The sequence below is a fragment of the Saccopteryx bilineata genome, chromosome 1 (assembly GCF_036850765.1).
Source record: "Saccopteryx bilineata isolate mSacBil1 chromosome 1, mSacBil1_pri_phased_curated, whole genome shotgun sequence".
Lineage (NCBI taxonomy): Eukaryota > Metazoa > Chordata > Mammalia > Chiroptera > Emballonuridae > Saccopteryx > Saccopteryx bilineata.
The window spans coordinates 210,021,923-210,031,427 of record NC_089490.1 but is presented as its reverse complement, the minus strand read 5'-3'; positions in this window follow the sequence as shown (position 1 = coordinate 210,031,427).

Here is a 9,505-nt window from a genome sequence, read left to right as displayed (position 1 = left end):
TTTGATTGTCGTGGCCCTATAATAGAGTTTGAAGTCAGGTATTGTAATGCACCCAGCTTCATTCTTTTTCTTTAGGACTGCTTTGGCTATTCGGGGTTTTTTATACTTCCATATAAATCTGATGATTTTTTGCTCTATTTCTTTAAAAAGTGTCATTGGAATTTTGATGGGAATTGCATTAAATTTGTATATTGCTTTGGGTAATATAGCCATTTTGATTATATTTATTCTTCCTAACCAAGAGCAAGGAATATTCTTCCATCTCATTATATCTTTCTCGATTTCTCTCAACAATGGTTTATAGTTTTCATTATATAAGTCCTTTACATTCTTTGTTATGTTTATTCCTAAATATTTTATTTTTTTTGTTGCAATTGTGAAGGGGATTATTCTTTTGAGTTCGTTCTCAGTTGTTTCATTGTTGGCATATAGAAAGGCTATTGACTTCTGTATGTTAATTTTGTATCCTGCGACCTTACTGTATTGGCTTATTGTTTCTAGTAGTCTTTTTGTGGATTCTTTGGGGTTTTCGATGTATAGGATCATATCATCTGCAAAAAGTGATACCTTTACTTCTTCTTTTCCAATATGGATGCCTTTTATTTCTTTGTCTTGTCTGATTGCTGCGGCTAGAACCTCTAGTACCACATTAAATAACAGTGGAGAGAGTGGACAACCCTGTCTTGTTCCTGATTTAAGGGGGAAAGCCTTCAGTTTAGTGCCATTTAATATGATGTTAGCTGATGGTTCAGCATATATGGCCTTTATCATGTTGAGATATTTTCCTTCTATACCCATTTTGTTGAGAGTCTTAAACATAAAATTGTGTTGTATTTTATCAAAAGCCTTTTCTGCGTCTATTGATAAGATCATGTGGTTTTTGTTCTTTGTTTTGTTGATATGGTGTATTATGTTAACCTTTTTACGTATGTTGAACCATCCTTGAGATTCTGGGATGAATCCCACTTGATCATGATGTATTATTTTTTTAATATGTTGTTGTATTCGATTTGCTAGTATTTTGTTTAGTATTTTAGCATCTGTATTCATTAGAGATATTGGTCTGTAGTTTTCTTTTTTTGTGCCATCCTTGCCTGGTTTTGGTATGAGGGTTATGTTGGCCTCATAAAATGTGTTTGGAAGTATTGCTTCTTCTTCAATTTTTTGGAAGACTTTGAGTAGAATAGGAACCAAGTCTTCCTTGAATGTTTGATAAAATTCGCTGGTATAGCCGTCAGGGCCTGGACTTTTATTTTTGGGGAGGTTTTTAATGGTTTTTTCTATTTCTTCTCTACTAATAGGTCTGTTTAGGCTTTCTGCTTCTTCTTGACTCAGTCTAGGAAGGTTGTATTGTTCTAGGAATTTATCCATTTCTTCTAGGTTGTTGAATTTAGTGGCATAAAGTTTTTCATAGTATTCTACAATAATTCTTTGTATATCTATGGTGTCCGTGGTAATTTCTCCTCTTTCATTTTGGATTTTGTTTATATGAGTTCTTTCTCTTTTTTCCTTGGTAAGTCTTGCCAAGGGTTTGTCAATTTTGTTGATCTTTTCAAAGAACCAGCTCTTTGTTCTATTAATTTTTTCTATAGTTTTAGTGTTCTCTATTTCATTTATTTCTGCTCTGATTTTTATTATCTCCTTTTTTCGGCTGCTTTTGGGTTGTCTTTGTTCTTTTTTTTCTAGTTCCTTAAGGTGTGAAGTTAAGTGGTTCACTTGGGCTCTCTCTTGTTTGTTCATATATGCCTGAAGTGATATGAACTTCCCTCTTATCAGTGCTTTTGCTGCATCCCATAGATTCTGATATGTCGTATTGTCATTTTCATTAGTCTGTATATATCTTTTGATCTCTGCACTTATTTTTTCTTTGACCCATTCATTTTTTAAAAGTATGTTGTTTAGTTTCCACATTTTTGTGTGATTTTTTTCCTTTTTTGCAGTTGAATTCTAGTTTCAAGGCTTTATGATCATAAAATATGCTTGGTACAACTTCAATTTTTCTGGATTTGCTGATGTTGTTTTTGTGGCCCAACATATGATCAATTCTTGAGAATGATCCATGTACACTGAAGAAAAATGTATACTCAGTCACTTTGGGATGAAATGTCCTGTAGATGTCTATCATATCCAGGTGCTCTAGTGTTTTATTTAAGGCCACTATATCTTTGTTGATTCTCTGTTTGGATGACCGATCTAGAGCCGTCAGCGGTGTATTGAGGTCTCCAAGTATGATCGTATTTTTGTCAGTTTTTGTTTTAAGGTCAATAAGTAGCAGTCCTATATATTTTGGTGCTCCTTGGTTTGGTGCATATATATTAAGAATTGTTATGTCTTCTTGATTCAGTGTCCCCTTAGCCATTATGAAATGGCCATTTTTGTCTCTGAGTACTTTTGTTGTCTTGTAGTCAGCATTATCAGATATGAGTATTGCTACGCCTGCTTTTTTTGGATGTTATTTGCTTGGAGTATTGTTTTCCAGCCTTTCACTTTGAATTTGTGTTTATCCTTGTTACTTAGATGAGTTTCCTGTAGGCAGCATACAGTTGGATTTTCTTTTTTAATTCATTTTGCTACTCTGTGTCTTTTTATTGGTGAGTTTAATTCGTTTACATTTAGTGTAATTATTGATACTTGTGAGTTCCCTATTGCCATTTTATAGATTGCTTTCTGTTAGTTTTGTGTCTTGTTTGATCCTTCTCTTACATTTTTCTATCTTTTGTTTTTATTTGGTTGTATTCCATACATCTTTCCACTGTTGCTATCTTTTTTATCTCATGTGCTTCTGTGATGGTTTTTTCAATGGTGGTTACCTTTAAGTAATGAAAAGGGTTCCTACCCTGTTCATTGTAGCGCACTATTTTGTGAGTATTTTTGCACTCCATTGTCCTTTGCTACTGTTAATCTCCATCCTCTCCCCCCTTTCCTTTTGTTGTTATCACAGTTTAAATTTGGTTTTATTGTGTTCTTCTTGGAGCTTTTACTTGTGGCTTTATTTTTTTTTTTTGTTCTTTGTATCTGATTGGAGAACCCCCTTTAGTAATTCCTGGAGGGGGGTTTTCTGATGATAAATTCCCTCATCTTTTCTGTATCTGTGAATGTTTTTATTTCTCCTTCATATTTGAACGATAGTTTTGATGGGTATAGTGTTCATGGCTAAAAGTTCCTCTCTTTTAGGACTTTAAATATTGGGGTCCACTCTCTTCTAGCTTGTAGAGTTTATGCTGAGAAATCTGATGATAATCTAATGGGCCTTCCTTTATATGTTGTATTCTTCTTTTCCCTGGCTGCCTTGAGAATTTTTTCTTTGCCATTGGTTTGTGCCAATTTCATTATGATGTGCCTTGGAGTAGGTTTTTTGGGGTTAAGAAAACTCGGAGTTCTGTTTGCTTCATGAATTTGAGGCTTTAGTTCTTTCCACAGGCTTGGGAAGTTCTCATCTATTATTTGTTTGAGTATGTTCTCCATTCCATTTTCTCTCTCTTCTCCCTCTGATATACCTATTATTCTTATGTTATTCTTTCTGATGGAGTCAGATAATTCTCGTAGGGCTATCTCTTTTTTTTTTTAATTTTTGAGTCTCTTTCTTCTTCTTTCTGTTGTGCCTCAAGTTGCTTGTCTTCTATTTCACTAATCCTCTCTTCTATCTGGCCTGTTCTATTAGCCAAGCTTGTTATCTCGTTTTTCAGCTCATGAATTGAGTTTTTCATCTCTGTTTGATTTGTTTTTATAGTTTCAATTTCCTTGGACATATATTCTTTGTGTTTATTGAGTTGTTTTCTGAGCTCCCTAAATTGCCTTTCTGTGTTTTCTTGTATATCTTTGAGTATTTTTAGCATTTCTATCTTGAATTCTCTGTCATTTAACTCCAAGGTTTCCAATATATTAAATTTTTTCTCCATAGATTTTTCCTCATCTAGCTGTGTTACCTCTCTTTCTTTTGTATCCATGATATTCGATTTTCTCTTCCTTAATGGCATCTGAGGGTGGTTTTGTTGATAGTATTAATGAGATTTAATAAAAAATAAAAATTTGAAAAAAGTTGTGTTTTTTTAAAAAAAAATTAATAATGAAATAAAGAAAAATAAAATAAAATTAAAATTAAAAAAAGGAAATTATTCCCCCCTTCCTTTTTTCCTCTCCTCTCCTCTCCCCTCTTTCTTGAGAAAATTTTGTGGTGAACTGTGAATTATATTGTATTTAATAGAACAAACAATGCCTGTAATGGAGGGCCTGAATTGGGGAAAAGTAATAAAGGGGCAAGAAAAATAATAATAATAAAAATAAAATAAAAAATAAAAAAGTGGGGTATGGACCCACAAAAAGCAAATAATGAGAAAATTTGGATCAAGAATAAAATTATTTGCATTTAGGTGCTGGTTGACTGAGAGTTATGATGAGAGGAGTAAGAGGGAAACAGGAAAATGGGGGGACAAATTAAAAAATTACTATTGTATTTAGTGGAACAAGAGCTTGATAAAATGGAGATCCAGGGATGTGAGCACTGCTAGTGAGTTAAAAAGGTGAAGTAAAAACCCCCCAAAATGCCACAAACATAAGTTTGAGTCCCAGATAAAATAATTTGTTCATTATTGAGGTTTGAATGAGAGGATACGTAAAGGAGAAAGGAAGAAACTAATATAAAGGTAGAAAGAAAGAGAGAGAGAGAAAAAAAAGAGGGAACCACTAAAAGAAGAAAAAAGAAAAAAGAGGAGAGAGAGAGAGTGAGAGAGAGAGAGTGAGTTAAGGGTTTTGGAGTGCAACCCTCATAGAGAGAAAGGAAGAGAAGAGAAAAGATAATGGGAGATGTAACACTTATGGGTAGTGTAGTTCAAGGACAGGAGAGAGTAAGACCGGTAGAGAGTTAAACGACCAAATTGGAGGAGGAAAAAAAAAATCAAGGATGAGGATAAGAGAAACAAACGAACAAATATAATAAAATGGAATAGGTTATAAAGTCTGCAGATTATTCTTGATTTTGAGAGGTTATCTTCTTGCTTTTTCTTTTCTCTCCCTCTTCCTGGTCGGTGACTCTGTACCCCGGGTTCTGCCCCTTTGGCACACTCAGGTAGAGGTTTGCAGTTAAGTCTCTATGGCGATGTCATGTATTGTGCTTCAGTCTCGTTGGCAGTCGAGGCTCATTAGCATTTATAGGCTCTGACAGTAAGAGAATCCATGTTCCTGGAGCCTCTCTCCTAGTCTTTCCTTCCTCAATTAGTAGCCTGATAATCCATCTATGGGGTTGCTGCTGCCTCTGCCTGGATAGTAAGAGGCTCAAAGAGCTGGCAACTCCCCACTCTATTCCCACTCAGCACAGGGCTCTGGGTAAGGCTCAGTCAGTCAGAGCCGCTAGCATAATCAGCTGGGGCTTCCACCCACTCAAAGACCTCTGGCTCTGCCACTCTGTCCAGTAACACGGGCGGGCACCCACTCCCGGGGCGCTTGGAGGAAACTCTCATTCACTATCTGCACGTGCACACCAGGATGTTAGACCAGAAGTCTCGCCCTCTGAGTGAAACCCCCTCCCGCACTGAAAAGTTCCAGCGTTGGAGTTGGCTCTTGCTCCGTCCCCGTGTGTGGCTTTTTCAAGGCGCTGGGGCAGCCTGAGACTCTGCCTTCGGCCCACACAAAGGCCCTCGACTCTGCCTCTCCATGGGACAACACGGGCTCCCACTCCCGAGGTGCTGGGAGGAGTCTCCTGCCCACTCTCCGTGCGCGCAGACTAGGATGTGAGGCCAGAGTCTCACCCTCTGAGTGAAACCTCCCGCCCGCACTGAAAAGTTCCAGTGTTGGAATTAGCTCTCGCTCCCTCCCCATGTGCAGCTCTCCCAGGGTGCTGGGGTGGCCCAGAGGCTTTCGGCCCACACAAAGGCCTCTGACTCTGCCTCTCTGTGGAGTAACACGGGTGCACCCTCCCAGGGCTTTGGAAGGAATCTCTCGCCCACTATCTGCGTGCGCTGACCAGGAGATCAGGTAAAATGGCTGCCCCGCTTGTCTTTCTTTGTCTGGGTTTGGCGCGAGTGTTAGCTGTATTGCCCGTGTTGTCACAGGAACAGTTTTTGCTCGGCTTGGATCTCCATGCCACAGCCTGGTTCAGCTGTTTGTGCCGCGGCCTGAATCTATTCACCCCCTTTGCCTGCCTTAGTTTCTATATTCTCAGTTTCCAGTGAAATCTGCCCTGTTTAGGTTAGTGAGGAAGGCGGAGCATTTCTTACTCCCTATTTCCTTCGGGGTTTGGTTATATATGTAGCCAATTTTTCGCTCGATCATACCTTTGGGTGTATTGCAAAACATCTGGAGGCTCCAAGGATAGGTTTTTCTGTTTCTGGTTGAAGATCTTGTTGAGGTTTGGGGGAGATTTATCAGTATCGCTTCCTACCCCGCCATTACTCTGACGTCATCTACAGGTATTTTTAATTGTTTTGTGGAACCCCAAGGTGAGTCTCATTCCCTGTTAAGTGTATAAATCACTTGTGTCTGCTGTTCTGCCTTCTCCATGGCCTAACCAGGTTCTGAGAAAGTATCAGACCTTCTATCAGGTCAGGGGGTAGGCCCAGACAAGTCATCTTTTTGAAAGCCTGCGTGGTCTCATGCTGGTCCACCTGCCAGGACAAACCTCCTCAGAGCCCTCCCCTTCGCATTGTACCTCCTACCATTCCCCAACGGTGTCTATCTCTGATTAGTCCTCACTTTGTCTTAACACGCACCATGATCATTCAAGCAACGCACGAATTAAAGAAGGTGCTATGGTTCTCAGCTGGGGTGACCCAACTTCTCTAATAGCCTAGGCAATCCACCTCTTGGGCACACCCCTCTGAAACAGCCCCAGCACACATGCTCCATCCCTGTTTAGTAAAGGTCAGCAGCAGATATTCCCTTTTAAAGAAGATTATCCATCATTGTAGGAAGTTCTTGGCCTCACTAGATTGAGGGTGCCCATATTTCATTTCTTCCTATGGGCCTGCTCACACTGAGGGCCGAGTTGTCTGCTTCCTCCTCTACGCAGCACCACATTGTGTTTAAATAACACCTCTTCACAGTGCTGACCATGTTTTTCCCCTGGGCTGCTGCTGTGCCCATATCTGATCTTCTGATGGAGGTGGCATTGTCATTGTTTTCTTTTGAAAAAGGAGACCAGTGTTTGATTGAATTGTCATTCTGCATTATGACATTTTGTTATGAATTTGTTTTCAATTTTGTATTAAAGTAGGCCCATCAGTCCCACTATGTGACATCATTCAGGTCACTGCCTCGTCTTAGAGTCACTTTCATATCTCCCTAACTTTCACATTGAAATGTGATGAGTTCATCCTTACATTCATCTCAGCTAAAAATTCAGAGCTCAATATGAAGTCACATCATTGAGCAGAACCCCTGTCCACTATCTCTGTAACATTGGTAGGCTACTCAACATCTCGGTTTTTTGAATCTTCAGTTCTCAAAACACGAGGGCTCCATGAATTGACATGGGAGACAGATGTGATTAAGAAGAGCTTGTCCTTGATTTACTCTTCCCAAATGAAATGCCTCCCTCTCCTCTCCAGAGCTTCAAATCTCCCTTGTCCTTCAGACCACCTCCATAGAGCCTTCCTTGATTTCCCAGGCCACACAAATCTCTGTCCCTCCAATTGTAAGGTCCTTTGGGTCAGTTTCATAAACCTGGCTGTCTTAGTTTAATCTTAGCTCTCATGCTCATCTCAGAATGGAGATGCTCTGGCCTTCCTGTGGGCCCTCGGCTGTACTGGTCCACAGTATGCTCCACAAGCAGTGGCTACTTGACTAAGGCCGGGATGAGATGGATGAGTTGTGAGGGTGCAGACAGGGGGTCTCTCTGCCTCCAGCCTGCTCTCTTCAAGACCTAGAAAGGATGAAGTCACAGATTATGTACATGAACTCACTGGGTATGGTGACATCAGGGTTTCCATGGCAGGTTATTTACTAAAATGAGGTCTTTCAGGGGAGACTTCCCTAACACATCTCTACAAGACACCAGTCTGTTTGGTGGCACAAGAGAGAGAGAATAAGAGAAAGATCATTGACAAGATCATATATATTCAATGTGACTTGTTATCTGTCCTCTGGGAGTATAGCATAGCAGTAGGTCCAGGCTGGACATCTGTACAAGAGATACTGGTGTTCATACACCCTCACCTGGCAGCCACATCATCTTCTAGGCTTGTCCACCACCCCTGAGAACTACCCTAGCTATACATATCCCAACACCCTGGGCCCTCAGAGACCCACAGTGGTCCTGGTCGGTGCTGAGGACAGTACCGTGTCATTCCTGGGCCAAGTGTTCAGAAAGGCTGTCATTTTTATCAATGGGTTACATGATATTTCCATTTACACCCTTTACTGGTTGACCTTTAGCAAAATGAAGTGCCTTTTTATTGGCCAATGATGAATAGAGCCATTTGAGGAAGACTTGTAGAGCACAAAACAGAAGCAAACTCATAGATACAGAGAACTAATTGATGGTTGCCAGATGAGAGGGGGATTGGGGAGATGGGTTCAAAGCTGAAGGAATTAAAAATTTTAAAAATGCCAGTTATAAAATTAGTCAAAAATATGTAAAGTGGCCCTGGCCGGTTGGCTCAGCAGTAGAGCGTCGGCCTGGCGCGTGGGGTACCGGGTTCGATTCCCGGCCAGGGCACATAAGAGAAGCGCCCATTTGCTTCTCCACCCCCCCCCCTTCCTCTCTGTCTCTCTCTTCCCCTCCCGCAGCCAAGGCTCCACTGGAGCAAAGATGGCCCGGGCGCTGGGGATGGCTCCTTGGCCTCTGCCCCAGGCGCTAGAGTGGCTCTGGTCGCGGCAGAGCGACGCCCCGGAGGAGCAGAGCATTGCCCCCTGGTGGGCAGAGCATTGCCCCTGGTGGGCATGCTGGGTGGATCCCGGTTGGGTGCATGCGGGAGTCTGTCTGACTGTCTCTCCCTGTTTCCAGCTTCAGAAAAATACAAAAAAAATAAATATGTAAAGTGCATCATATGTATTATAGTAAATAATACTGTAATAACTATGTATTGTGTTAGATGGATGTTAGTCTGATAAATATCTAATCACTGGGTTGTACACCTGAAACCAATATAATATTGTATGTCAACTGTAACTGAAAAATAAAGTCATTTTTTTAAAGATTTCAAGAAAAAAAGAGGAAGAGCACCCTGCTGATAAACAGATATATCCACAAAATGCAATGTGGGTGGGGGTGCTCTTTATATTATAATTCAAATCAATTACTTAAAAATCAGACAGGGAAATTTGAACATGATAGGTAATTTATGATATTAAATAAGTATTGTCAACTTTTTGAGGTGCCATAATAGTATGGTAGTACTGTAAAGTGATTTTATTGGGGTATAATGGACATACAAGTTTTGGGTGTACAGCATGATGATTCGATATTTGTATGTATTGCAAAATGATCACCACAACAACTCCAGTCAACGTCTGTCACCACACATAGTTCCCACCTGTTTTTCCTTATGATGAGAACGTTTAAGGTTTACTC